Here is a 14,617-nt window from a genome sequence, read left to right on the forward strand (position 1 = left end):
TCAAGTGATATTAAATATGTTAAACAGAGTCCTTGCTTTAGTTTCAGGTGTGTTTTTTCATGTTTGATCACATCAGCTGTTTATCAGGAGGCTCAAGTGAGAGGGAGAAAGGTACTTCAATGAAATGAGAAATGCATCATGAGAAGGCAACAGCTTAAGGAGGACTGAAAATAATAACCAGAAGCACAGAGAAGCAGAAGAGACTAAAGTAAAGTAGCTGAGCCCTCTCTTGCTGGTTTAATAGGCTCTTAAAGTTTTTAAAGAACTGTTTGTATCATGATGAATACTGCCAAAGGGACTCAGAAAAGGTTTGTTTTCTGCTTACACAGCCACTACTCCAGGGTTGGAGAGATGACAAACAAAGATGTTAGAGGGAAACATCAGGCTTTTTGGCAAAGCCTCAAAGGTTTGTTGTTGAATAGGTTTACAGCTAAGCCACTTAATGCTGCCATTCCTTTTTCTCAGAGGCTCAGTGGATGAAGGTTGGATTGCAGTGTATGAATGGAAACTTATGACCTCCTCTCATTCAGCTTTTACAGGCGTGATTATCTCAAACAACATGGTTTTAATTTTTGAATTCAACTTAACTTTTCCCTACAAGCTCTAAAATGGTTGAGATTGTAAATGGCACTGTGTCACAATTATGTGTGAAAACGCCACTTAAAAAATGCTGTGGAAAACAAGGTTCAACGTTGGGTCCTTGTATCAAAAATAGAAATAATCTACCTGAATGTTGTAAGGAGGTTGGCTGGCAAATGTATACAGATGACAATTATTTGTGTAACAGCAGAAAGTCGTTATCAGGCACCTGAGATGTTAACCACGCAGCTGGTCATTGTTTCCCAGTGGCTGTATAATAACTGTTCACCTTTAAATTGTACAAGTCCTGATGTGTTTTTCCATTAAAGAAAAAAAGTGCTGGGTAAATGGTCTGCACTTATATAGTGCTTTTCTATCTATTGGCATTCAAAGCGCTTTACACTGCTTCTTACTTACCCGTTTGCACTCTCAATCACACACCAATGGGGGAGCTGCTATGCAGCTGGCCAAAAGTCACTGGGAACAACTAAGTTTAGGTTCAGTGTCTTGCTCAAAGACACTTCGACATGTGACCGGAGGAGCCAGGTATTGAACCAACAACTGGGGCATTGGTGGTCGACCTCTCTACCTTCCTGCACCACACATACACAGATATGCTAAATACAATGCCAGTTTCTGCACATTATTAGTTTCAGAGTAGAAATGTTTACTCATAGTTACTTATAGTCATAGTTACACTAAAAAGCTTTGAATCTGTGTGATATATTCCGAAGGATAAAGAATCAACCTGTAGACTTAGTTTAATTTGGATGCAAAAGAACTAACAAGTTATTATATATAAATTATTGAAAAAGACTGTGGTAATTTATTTTAAAATGCAGATTCAATATTCATATAGATGGAAAATGACCCAACAGATTTAGTTTAGACTCTGTCTATGCACATAATATAATCACTATCATGTCTAAATCTAAAGCTGGGGACACACCTAAAGAGTAAAACTTAAATACTGGACAGTTTACAATTTCATGTCTCCATATTTCTTTAATTCTTTAATCCTTGCCTTTAGCCTAGCTAAAACTGACTTGAGGGACACTATAGGTGCCCTATGCGGTATGACATTGTATCACAGTTGGGGATGGAAAAAACAACAATTATTGACTGACATTTAATTTAAAATGTATCTGACAGCAGATCTTCTGTTTTATATCTAAAATAAATCCTCTGCTAATTAAGTGTTTACCATTAGCAGAATTTTATGAATGTATTGTAATAAACCATAGTTGCTGTTGCGAAAGGTGTCCCCAGATCAATCAGGACTGAAATTTTAAGGCTTATACCTTTGAGAGTTACTTTGTATAATTGGAACCAATCAAGGACAATTATAAACAGGAACACAGCAGTTCCTCAATGTGAACTACGATCAGATGTGTCTAAAACAAAACAAACCAAGAAACAACCAAAAGTGGGTAATTTTAAGACAGATAAGACTTTTTTGGGTACATGGTTGTTCAGACACAGAAATTAATTTATTTTTTATTGAGAGTGTGCTGAAGGTGTTCATCCCTCAATAGACTCAATAGATTCACAGTCATCCCTCTTCTATCCTGTCATGTACGAAAAGTCTCTCCAGGCCTGAGATCAAACAAACACAATCCTTTTACTGCTCTGCACTTCTGGAAAAACTTTTAACTGCTTCAAAGGCCCCAAGCTGTGCAGGGTAAGTACAATTCTTAGCAGGAGGCCAAAGCAGATGCAACAACATGGAAGAGATATAGTGATGAATTATTTTTTGATGAACTGTGAAAATAGCCTGCACCTTAATATTGGCACAGTAGCATCAGCATGTTATTAATTGTTTGTTTTATAAAATTATATGTAATATAAAAATATTGCTACAAATATAAAATTTGTAGCAATGAGTTGCACTTGTTGCTTTCAAGTCCACACAGCATGTTAATTACAGTATAAAATGTTACTTCACTTTATTTTTCAACTTTCCCTCTGTACTTGGCTCAGCAGGAAACGCATTTTAAAATTATCCGAACTCTTGATGTGATTTGAGGAACTGTGAGTCATACAAGCCTGGATATTTTTATAACCCAACTGTCACGTCTTTTTTGAGTGAAGGATAGTACAGAGCAAGTCAAACTGTCAAGACATGTCAAAATACAGCAGCTAGGATGATGAGCAGGGGAGCAATACTAGCAAACATGCTTCATGTCTGGGTAGGTACCCTCCCATACCACTGAAGACCTTGCCACAACCAGTGTGTGGGAGATGTTTTGAACACACATCCTGAAAAGCAAGCAAAGCAAGTGTTATAAAATTTAGTCCCACCTGTATCTGGAATATGTTCCTGGTCATAATATGCATCAACATCAACTTATTTTAGGTAACAAAGTGTGGGTGAGAAACTATGACAAGTCACCATCAGAAAAGTAAAAACAAAAAATATAAGCAGGGAATAACAATTCCATAGGTATATGCTTTTAGAATCAGTAATCAATCACTAAATATGCATTAAAAAAAACACTTAGTTGAAGAGCAAGCAGCCATTGGTTAGGTAAAGAATTTAGGGGGTGTCTTTCAGCAAGACACTGAACCCCAACTTAGATGCTCCTGGTGAGTGTTGGCTAGTTTGATAGCAGCTCCCCCATCAGTGTGTGAGCGTGTGTGTAAATGGATGAATAATAAGCAGTGCACTTTGAGTGCCAATAGGTAGAAAAGCGTTATATAAGTGCAGAACATTTGACTATATGTTACCATATAGTCAAATCACTTCCTAATAGACGATATTCTGCAGAGCAGTGTTTTCCCTTACCTGACAAGTTAAAGTTTGTCCTGTTACTCACAGAATTTATATTAAGTAGTGACAGTTGATTTGAGATGCTGCCACTAACATCTGTCAGCTTAACCGATTGTCCGACTTAACCGACTGTTTTCTAAATGCTGAAGCGTATGTGTCAGTATGTGCACTGGTAAAATGTAGTCACTTTTACACAAACTAAGTTTCACAAGCACCCTGGTGAAATCCTGCTTAGTAGAGCTGTGATGTGATGACCGCTGGGGCACAGTTGACACTAAAGCTGTGCAGAAATTGTGTGGATTTGGTCCAACTGATGACAACCAACCAATGTCCTGATTGACTGCTTAGATTATTAAATGTTCTGCACTTATATAGCGCTTTTCTACCTATTGGCACTCAAAGCGCTTTACACTGCTTCTTATTTACCCATTCACACTCACAATCACACACATACACCGATGGGGGAGCTGCTATGCAGCTGGTCAACACTCATCAGGAGCAATTAAGTTGGGGTTCAGTGTCTTGCTCAAGGACACTTCGACATGTGATTGGAGGAGCCAGGGATTGAACCAACAACTGTGAGATTGGTGGACAACCGCTCTACCTTCCTGCACTTGAGTCATATTATTTTTTTTGTCATTTGTGTGGGCAGTTCCACAGTTTTATTTTATTCACATTGCTGCTCTCTAAGTCTATTTTAAAAAGGCAGTTAGCTTGTTTTAAATTTATTGGAGTATTATACATATTAATGCAAAACCTCTGGTGGTTTTAATGGTCCACCAAAAACCAAAAAAGAACCACAAAGAACCACATAAATTATTTCACTTCGTCAACTTAACTCTTTATGAGCTGAGCTACACACAATCTCTGGCTCTGAGCCACCCGTCCTCATCACAGACTGACCTGTATTATTGTAGCAGATTGTGTGTGGAGATGTGTCTTCCGTCATAATGCAAGTTATGAAGCCCATAACCCACATGAAATCCAAAAGCATCTTCTGTCATATTAAACACATTCCTCAAAAGTCCTTGTTTTCTGTCCAGTGCATTTGTCATGTCTCAATGTCTTCAGCCTTTATTTTGCCTCCAGCTCTAATTTCTCTTCATTTTATTCCTTCCACCTCTCTTCCCTTTCCCAGATTCACACCTTCCTATACACCTCCCTTTTTCTGGTTTTGGTAAGGTCTCCTTTTCAAATAAAGTTCCTGTATAGTGCTGCAGAGCCTGTTGCTAAATTGCTGGAAGGTGAACGGAGGACAAGGCAAACATTTACATCAAAGAACCTGGCTGGCTTCCTGGAATAGTTTTTCCTCTGTTGGTGGATTTTTCCTCTGCTTTTATTTAAATTTTTTTTTTTATATTTACCTGTATTTCACTTTTTTTTTTTCTGATTGTTACTGGCTCCACTTAGAGTGACCATTGTGTACTGGTGGGTCTGAACCGGTTTGCCCTAATCCCTTAAAATGTGATAATCAGTTTGCAACATTTTTGCATCAAACACCACACAATTAACTGAACTGTTTTACTTAAAGATTATTAAAATGCTTGTGCTTATTAAAAACAATTACTAGAAAAACACTGAACATCCAAATCATTGTTATTTTAATCAAAACACCAATTTGTGTTCGATAAAAACTGTCCCTTTTCTAACAGGGATTACTGATTTTTTTGACACATGGCCATCATGGCTGTATTTTATTGTTGGTTTCATTATTCTATGAATAACAGAGATAAAACTCAAATGAAAGGCTTCTGTTAATACATGTTTGAAAATGGACGGATATATTTTTTGTGACATTGCGTGTTTATAACTTATGTAGACTAATTAGCTGTATGTGTTCGTCATTTCTATAATGAGCATAAATTTGTTTAGTTTTTGAAACAAAGGGTACAAACACAAAACTCTTCACTCTTAGTATATACTGCAATTTGACTCAAATGTTGTCAAATAAATCCAAAAAGGAGATCTACAAAACTTTGGAACACAATAGAGATTCCCCATCAATGTAAACCTAAAAAAAAAAAAGTCAGCATTCTGAGCAATTAGGGATACACATATATTGTATGAAAGCTGAAATGGAGCCAAACCCCTCCCAGAGTGCAGGACACTTCCATCATCTTATGATAATTATTCGAGCTATTGTCAGTGCCAGAGAGATGTGCAGCTGTAAAAATAATAAACATCTAAAAATAATATAATATCAGCAAATATCAACAAAATATGCAAAAGTTTTTTCCATTGCTCTTTCCACAAGTTTTACTGTTCAATATTGCGTTTAGGTTGTAATCATTTATTTCTTAAAGCAGAAGGTACATAAAACTTACATAATGAGTCTGAATAAGACAAGGACAAAAACAGAACTTGAACACTTTCTGGCTTTGAGTGAAGATACTTTTGGGTGTATTCCAGACGGAAGGTTTAAGATACTTTGAATTTAGCAGATTGAACTGGTTAACACTAGGATGGATTTCTTGGTTCCAGAACTTTTGTTCAGAGTTAGTTCAATCAACTTCAAATTGATTCACTCTGAGTTAAGCACATAAGTGAGGACTTTAAAAACAGAGAATAAAAGGTATTTGTTCTCAAACAAATTCTTTTAGAACTTTTCATGTGAGTATTATCACATTTCTGGGAAAAAACAAAAAAGCAACACAGCTGCAGTGGCAAAGTAGAGGGAATTGGCTTTTTTCCTTGATTAGTGCATAAGTTTTAAAAAACAATTACATTATGCAAAGTCACTACATTTAACATTGTCCACACTTTCTTATGATGACCAATTTGTAAAGATGAAATGTGGGACGAATGAATTTTAGAATATTAATAATAAACCTAATGGGTTTAAAGCACACCTGATATCACATCATCAGGTAAGGTATACTGTAAACTCAGTAACCTAATTAGTTTTAAGCATATTTAACATCTCTCAGGACTAAAGTGCCTACATAAGATGTAGGTAGGCTGTCATACCTTTAGAGCCTTTCTGCAGAGTTAGCTTTTTTGCTTACTGAACTCAATCCTGCTTAGCACTTTACTTTGATTTTATTCTCACAGTAGTCACTGGTAAAGCAATCTCTCTCCTGGATAAATGAATACATAGGAATCTTGAATATTGTGTATGCAACTAATTCTTCTGTTACACATAATGCAGAAGTTGTCGGAAAGAGTAGTGGAAGCTAGGCTAAGCGCAGATGGGAAGGCATAGGGTTGACAGTAAAGTCTGCAGTTCTATATGCAAATTCAGCTTGATTCTGTAGTTCTGTTGAACATACTACTGTGTGAAGTATAAGAAGGTTATGTCAATTCAATAATTATTGCCATTACTATCACGTTGTACATTTCCAAATAAAACTGTAGGTAAAAGTGTCTTCTTTCCTTTTGGCTGTTCCCTTTCAGGGGTCGCCACCGCGAATCATGTAAATGTTCTGCACTTATATAGCGCTTTTCTACCTATTGGCACTCAAAGCACTTTACACTGCTTCTTATTCACCCATTCACACTCACACTCACACACACATTCATACACCGATGGGGGAGCTGCTATACAGCTGGCCAACACTCACCAGGAGCAACTAAGTTGGGGTTCAGTGTCTTGCTCAAGGACACTTTGACATGTGACCGAAGGAGCCGGGGATTGAACCAACAACTGTGAGATTGGTGGACATTGGTGGACCTTCCTGCGCCACAGTCGCCCCAATCATGTGCCTCCATCTAACTCTATCCTGTGCATCCTCTTCTCTCACACCAACTAACTTCATGTCCTCTCTTATTACATCCATAAATCTCGTTTTTGGTCTTCCTCTAGACCTCCTGCCTGGTAGCTCCAACCTCAGCATCCTTTAACCAATATATTCACCATCTGAGCCCCTTCTTGTTTGCTCTGGTCATGGACAGGCTGACAGATGAGGTTAGACTGGAATCTCCATGGACTATGATGTTTGCAGATGACATTGTGACTTGTAGTGAGAGCAGGGAGCAGGTGGAGGAAAATCTAGAGAGGTGGAGGTCTGCTCTGGAAAACATAGGAATGAAGCTTAGCTAAGACAGAATACACGTGTCAGTGAGAGGGACCCAGGTGGAACGGTGAGGTTACAGGGAGCAGCTGTGAAGAAGGTGCAGGACTTTAAGTACTTAGGGTCAACGGTTTAGAGCAACGGAGAGTTCAGTTCAATTCAACTTTATTTATATAATTATTTATTTACAGAATAAAGTCAAGATTAGAAAGAGTTTTAGAGAGAATGCAACAATTCCCCCTTCAGCAAGTCCTAGGCGGAAAGTGGAGCGGAAAAACTCCCTTTAACGGAAGAAACCTCCAGACCCAAAACTATTTTGTACCAAGGTTTTTGTTTCTAGGATTTAGCATCCTCTGAATCACTAAACTAATATTTAGTTGTATGACCACAGTTTTTTAAAACTGCTTCCAATCATGGAGTCAACCAACTTGTGGCACCTCTCAGCTGTTATTCAACTCCATGATTCTTCAACATTCCACAATTCATTTACGTTTCTTGGTTTTGCTTCAGAAACAGCATTTTTGATATCACCCCACAAGTTCTCGATTGGATTAAGGTCCGGGGATTGGTGTGGTCACTCCATAACATTCATTTTGTTGGTTTGGAACCAAGACTTTGCTCGTTTACTAGTGTGTTTGGGGTCATTGTCTTGTTGAAACACCTTTTTCAAGGGCATGTCCTCTTCAGCATAAGGCAACATGACCTCTTCAAGTATTTTGACATATGCAAACTGATCCATGATCCCTGGTATGTGATAAATAGGCCCAACACCATAGTAGGAGAAACATGCCCATATCATGATGCTTGCACCACCAGGCTTCACTGTCTTCACTGTGTACTGTGGCTTGAATTCAGAGTTTGGGGGTCGTCTCACAAACTGTCTGTGGCCCTTGGACCCTAAAAAAACAATTTTACTCCCATCAGTCCACAAAATGTTCCTTCATTTTTCTTTAGGCCAGTTGATGTGTTTTTTGGCAAATTGTAACCTCTTCTGCACATGGCAGCACAGATCCCTGTCACTGTTGTGGAGGATTCTTGAAAATAGATTAGCTTCACACAGACGTCTTCTAACTGTCACAGCACTTACAGGTAACTCCAGACTGTCTTTGATCATCCTGGAGCTGATCATTGGCTGAGCCTTTGCCATTCTGGTTATTCTTCGATCCATTTTGATGGTTGTCTTCCGTTTTCTTCCACCTCAGTGATTAAATGCACAGACTTACGGGCGGCATATCATGAATACCAGGTCTTGTTTGTTTTCTGAGAATCTACTGCACCTGCTGATAACTTGTTTGCCATGTAGCAATAAAAAAATATACTAAAAACCTGGATTATTCTGGTTAGTCACATTGTACTGCTATTATTTTGAACAATACTGTATAACTAACTATATGCTTTATTAAAGAGGAAGGTTTTAAGCCTAGACTTAAACATAGAGAGGGTGTCTGCGTCCCGAATCTGAACTGGGAGCTGGTTCCACAGGAGAAGAGCTTGATAGCTAAAGGCTCTGCCTCCAATTCTACCTTTGGAAATTCTGGGAACAAGTAGGTCTGCATTCTGAGATCAAAGTGGTCTACTGGAATCATGTGGTAGTATAGGGTCTTCTATATATGATGGAGCCTGACCAATCAGAGCTTTATATTTCTACTTTTGCAATGTTTTAATTTTCTGGTGTCAGAGAGGTGATGATTCTGCTCTTGAGGTCAAAGTGGGTGGTGGAGTCGTACTGGAGTGCATTATAAGAAGATGGGGTTCTAAGGTTTTGGCCCCCCTATTTGAAATGGATGATCATCTTTGTACTTTTATTTTGACAATCTGTAACAATTTTTTTATACAAGTATGAAAGAAAAAAGAAGTGGAGAGCAATGCCTTGAAACTGACTTGTTTTGTGTTTTTTAATTAATAGAAGAGAACTGATCTAATTTTTTTTTTAAACCTATATAAGCTTCGTTAGCATAGCATTTATCCGTTAGCAATGGCTTCTCTGTCTCACTCTGTCTCTCCTTCTCTCACTTGCTCAGTGTGTCTTATGTTCAGGTTTTCCTCTGCCTCCTTTAGTGATAATGGTTTATGTAATAAATGTAAGGTTTTTGCAGCTTTGGAGGCGAGGCTCACGGAATTGGAAGCACGGCTCAGCACCATGGAAAACAACTCAGCTAGTCAGGCCCCGGTAGCTGGTGCGGGCCGACCTAGCGTAGCCCCTGCTAGCTGTCCCCCGGCAGTTCCCGAGCAGCCGGGAAGCCAGTCCGGCTGTGTGACGGTTCATAAGAGATCTAATGCTAAACAGACGGCCAAGGTTCACCAACTTTCGGTTCACATTTCTAATAGATTTTCCCCACTCAGCGACGCACCCGCTGAGAAACCAATTCTGGTAATTGGCACATCTATAGTCAGAAACGTGAAGTTAGAGAGTTAGAGAAAATGTCTCCCTGGGGCCAGAGTGGGTGACGTTGACTCATATTTGAAGTTCCTGGCTAAAAATAAACATAAATGCAGTAAGATTATTATTCACGTGGAAGTAAATGATGCCCGATTACGCTAAATGAATTCACTAAAATGAATGTTGAATCGGTGTGTAACTTTGCCAAAACAATGTCGGACTCAGTAGTTTTCTGTGGACCCCTGCCAAATCTGACCAGTGACGACATGTATACCCGCATGTCGTCATTCAACCGCTGGCTTTCTAGGTGGTGCCCAGCAAACGATGTGGGCTACATAGACAAGTGGAAAAATTTTGGGGGAAAACCTAGGCTGATTAGGCGAGATGGCATCCATCCTACTTTAGATGGTGCAGCTTTCTTATCCAGAAATATGGCTGGTTTTATTAAACAACCAAAAGTATGACAATCCAGAGTTGAGCCTAGGATGCAGAGATCCAGTCCTACACGCCTCTCTGCAGTATCCTTAGAACCGTCACCCCCCCACAACTCCCACATACCTATAGAGACTGTGTCTGTTCCCCGACCTAAATTACATAAAGTAAATATGACAAAAAGAGGAGTTAATCATAATAACCTAATAAAAGTTGACTACTCCTCTTACAGAACAAACCCCCAAAACTATTAAATGTGGATTATTAAATATCAGATCTCTCTCTTCTAAATCTCTGTTAGTAAATTACTTAATAAGTGATCATCAATTCGATTTATTTTGTCTCACTGAAACTTGGTTGCAGCAGGAAGAATATGTCAGTTTAAATGAGTCAACCCCCCCAAGTCATATTAATTATCATGTTCCTAGAAGCACAGGCCGAGGTGGAGGAGTAGCAGCAACCTTCCATTCTAGCTTATCAATAATTCCTAGACCTAAACATAGTTATAACACGTTTGAGAGACTTACTCTTAGCCTTTCACACCCAAACTGGAAAACTCAAAAACCACTATTATTTGTTATCGTGTACCGTCCTCCAGTCCCTTATTCAGAGTTTTTGATTGAATTTTCTGATTTTCTGTCTGATTTAGTGCTTAGTACAGAAAAAAGTCATTATAGTGGGTAACTTTAACATTCATGTAGATGCTGACAGTAACTGCCTGAGCACTGCTTTTAATTCATTATTAGATTCAATTAGATTAAATTTTTCCCAAAATGTAAACAAACCCACTCACTGTTTTAGTCACACCATAGACCTTGTCCTTACGTATGGAATTGAAGCGGATAATTTCACAATATTTCCGCACAACTGTCTTCTGTCTGACCATTTTAACACAATACCACAATAACCACAATAACGGACTATACAGCAGTTAAGGAAAATTCCACTATAGCAGATGCTTAAGTGAAAAAGCTGTCAACAAATTTAAAGAATTATTCTTTCATCATTTGCTTCACCATTTGTCAATACAATGAAAAGTAGCCACCTTAATGTTACTCCTGCACAAGTTGATCACTTGTTGACAAATCTGCAGCCTCACTACGTACAATACTCAATAGTGTTGCCCCTCTGAAAAAGAAGGCAGTAAACCAGAAGAGGTGATCTTCATGGTATGGTTCACAAAAACGTTACTTAAAACAGGCAACACGAAAGTTAAAAAGGAAGTGGCATTCCAGAAATTTCATTTAGCCTGGAAAAATAGTTTAAAAATGTACAAAAAATCTCTCAGTGATGCCAGAACATATTATTCATCATTAATAGAAGAAAAAAAGAACAACCCCCGGTTTCTGTTCAGCACTGTAGTCAGGCTGTCAGGTGTTTTAGCCAATTACAGAACAATATCTAATCTCCCTTTATTTCTAAAATAATTGAAAAAGTAGTTGCAAAACAATTATGTGATCACCTTCATAGGAATAATTTGTATGAAGACTTTCAGTCAGGATTTAGAGTTCATCATAGTACAGAAACAGCACTGGTAAAAGTCACCAACGATCTTCTCATAGCATCAGATAATGGTCTCGTGTCTATACTTGTTCTGATAGATCTTAGTGCTGCCTTCTTCCACCTACGGAACATTGCCAAAATTAGCAGCATCCTGTCTCAAAGTGATGCTGAAAAACTGGTCCATGCATTTGTTACTTCTGGGTCGGACTACTGTAATTCCCTACTTTCAGGATGCCCCAGTAACTCCCTAAAGAGCCTGCAATTAATCCAAAATGCTGCAGCAAGAGTGCTGACTGGAACTAGCAAGAGAGATCATATTTCACCTTCACCAGCTTCTTTCCATTGACTTCCCATTAAATCTAGAATAGAATTTAAAACCCTGCTTCTTACATATAAAGCTCTGAATGGTCAGGCTCCATCATATATAGAAAATCTCTTAGGGAAGTAGACACCCTACTTGTGGTTCCGACCCCCGTCCTCTTCTCCATGCCAGACAACCAAGCAATCTGGTAGACTTGGAACAATTATACCGTAAAGATAATTCAATAATAATTTGCAATTTTCTTCATTTTATAATTACTTTTTAAACACTGAACATTTTTCTTCTGATGATAAAGAAACATCTGTACTAGTTAAATGTACAGATTATTTTTGTTTTTTTATTTTTGTCCTTTCAGCTTATGCGATGATTATTCTAATGGGGGAAAAAAAAATAGTCTTGTTGAGCTGCCTCAAGACTGACTATGTTTATATGCGCTTAGTTAATCAGGTTGCTTAGAGAAACCAGTTTTCTGAAGTAATCTGGGATCGGGGGAAGTGGCGACTTCACCAATTTTCACCTTGTTTTTTATTTCTTTAGTTTAGGGTGTAAATGTACATTAATGCTTTTAAACGTCCCTCTGACTACCCTATATCAAAATATTTCTCTGCTATGTTTCTAGCTAAAAATCTCTTCCAGATGCCATCACTCAGATGAGGTTTCCATCATTAGATGTAGGAGCTCTGCAAAAAAAGACATTTAACATGACTAACTTCATAATATGATTAACAAGATGGCATAATCTGAATTTATGGGCAGATAACAGTACTCATAATCCTGGTAATTCATTAGGTTGGCAACAGAGAGTCAACAGGGAGCAGTTACTCACATAACCAAAGTAGCAGGCAGAGTCAGGTCAAAAAACGGAGCGTGGTCCGAACCGTAGATAGCAAAGATGATTTAGATGAAGGCTGGAAAGCTCTAGGGAGAAAGCAAACAATCTGGCAGCTTGGTGAAGGAACTTAGGAGGTATATAATCTGAGTGGTGAGAGCATGTGAAACTAATTACCGGGGAAAATGTGACAGGACCAGGAAAAGGAAGTGGCTGAAAAATAAAAGTCTTGAATTGGGAAGTGAAGTTTTCTGATTTTCTTTGTGTGTGTGTGTGTATGAGATAGAGAGAGAGACACCACAGGGGACGAGAAGAATATAGAGGAGGTAGTCACACAGCCTTTACACAGCACTAACTGTTTCTGCACAAAACCTTCTTGAAAATGAGGTGCCATCACTCTCCTTTCATTTTTTTTTTGAGGGTCTGTCATGATTAGCCTTACTTGTTCCCTGGCTTCTGATGTGCACGTCCTGGAGTGTAGGTGTTTTGTTTTTTGTTTTTTTTGCAGTTCTTACTGTTCTGCATAGGACAAACTTGATGTCAGCAGAGAATAAGTGGATTATCAGCTCCTGGTGTGAATGAAACTGACACATGGCTGGTGGATATAGCGAAGTAAGGCAGTGCTGAAAGGTTCTTCCAACCTGTCCACGGTTTTTCCACTATCTGAAGTGTGTTTAGCTCCAAAAGATCTTCACTACATGTGAGCACCAGCCGTTAGTGTCCCCCTGATATACAGACTCATCACCATCTTGGATGAGGCCATTGCTGGTGTGTTATCTGCAGACTGGAAGAGTGTGACCTTCAAGTCACGTCAGATGCAGTTTGTGTAAAGGGAGAAGAGCAGATGAGAGAGGACAGATACCTGGGATGCTTGTGATCATGTCCACAAACAAAATGCCCTGAGCCCAGGCAACAGTGTGTAAGTGCTCTCTTGGTTAAGGGTTAGTTTACCACTTTTCATTGATCTTATCTGCCTAGTCATCCTAACCATTCCTATCTGTTTCCTCATTGTGTCATGTTTCACTAAATATTTTAACTGATCTGCAGATACATTTTCAAGTTGAAGAACTATTGTTCATAGGCATGGATTGTTGAAAAACCCTAATCCTGGGCACAGACAGGTAAGAACATTCTTTCTAAAGCCTAAGAGCCTAAAACCCTTATAGAAATAAGGCAAAAAAAAACTACTATAACAAATGAAGCTGTCACATTCTACTTTTGGTAGAAGTTTTGTCTTTTTAGGATTATTTAATCAGTTCTTTGGTAATTTTGCACATTTTGCTCTTTGTGTCTTCCGTTCTTGTTTCCTCTCTTTTTGTATTTTATGTCTTAGCATGCCTCTATGGCTTTTAAACAAGAGATTTTACCACTCACTTCAAAATAAAGCTCTGGTCATATAGATTATAAATGCTATTGCAAAACATTGCATTCTTTTATATTTGCATCCCGACTTACTGGGATTGTAAATTCGTGACAAGTATAATAATTTATGCATAATTACAACTTGCACGATGACGATTTGCAGAGATTGGTTTCAAGCTTGTGAAGACAGGACACTTTTTAGAAGAAAAAATAACACTGCAAGTGCACAGCACACTGCATACAAAACACCCCTACTGTTACTCAGATAGTACCATAGTATAAGTGGTAAAAGGAAGGACCACTGAGATGTGTGTGGCACTAAGGACTGAGACAGCAGAATGACTGAGGCTGAAGAAGAAACAGGGAGAAATGCTCAGCTGCCACACTGGTTAAACTAAAGAGGTGTAGCCTGAACATGTTGTCTGGGAGC

General features: G+C 38.6%; 1 pseudogene; it reads left to right on the forward strand.

The window, feature by feature from the left end:
* Positions 1 to 9,334: 9,334 nt before the first annotated feature.
* Positions 9,335 to 10,185, forward strand: LOC137139309 (uncharacterized; annotated as a pseudogene).
* The last annotated feature ends 4,432 nt before the right edge of the window (positions 10,186 to 14,617 follow it).

This window comes from Channa argus, chromosome 13 (assembly GCF_033026475.1).
Source record: "Channa argus isolate prfri chromosome 13, Channa argus male v1.0, whole genome shotgun sequence".
NCBI classification, from domain to species: domain Eukaryota; kingdom Metazoa; phylum Chordata; class Actinopteri; order Anabantiformes; family Channidae; genus Channa; species Channa argus.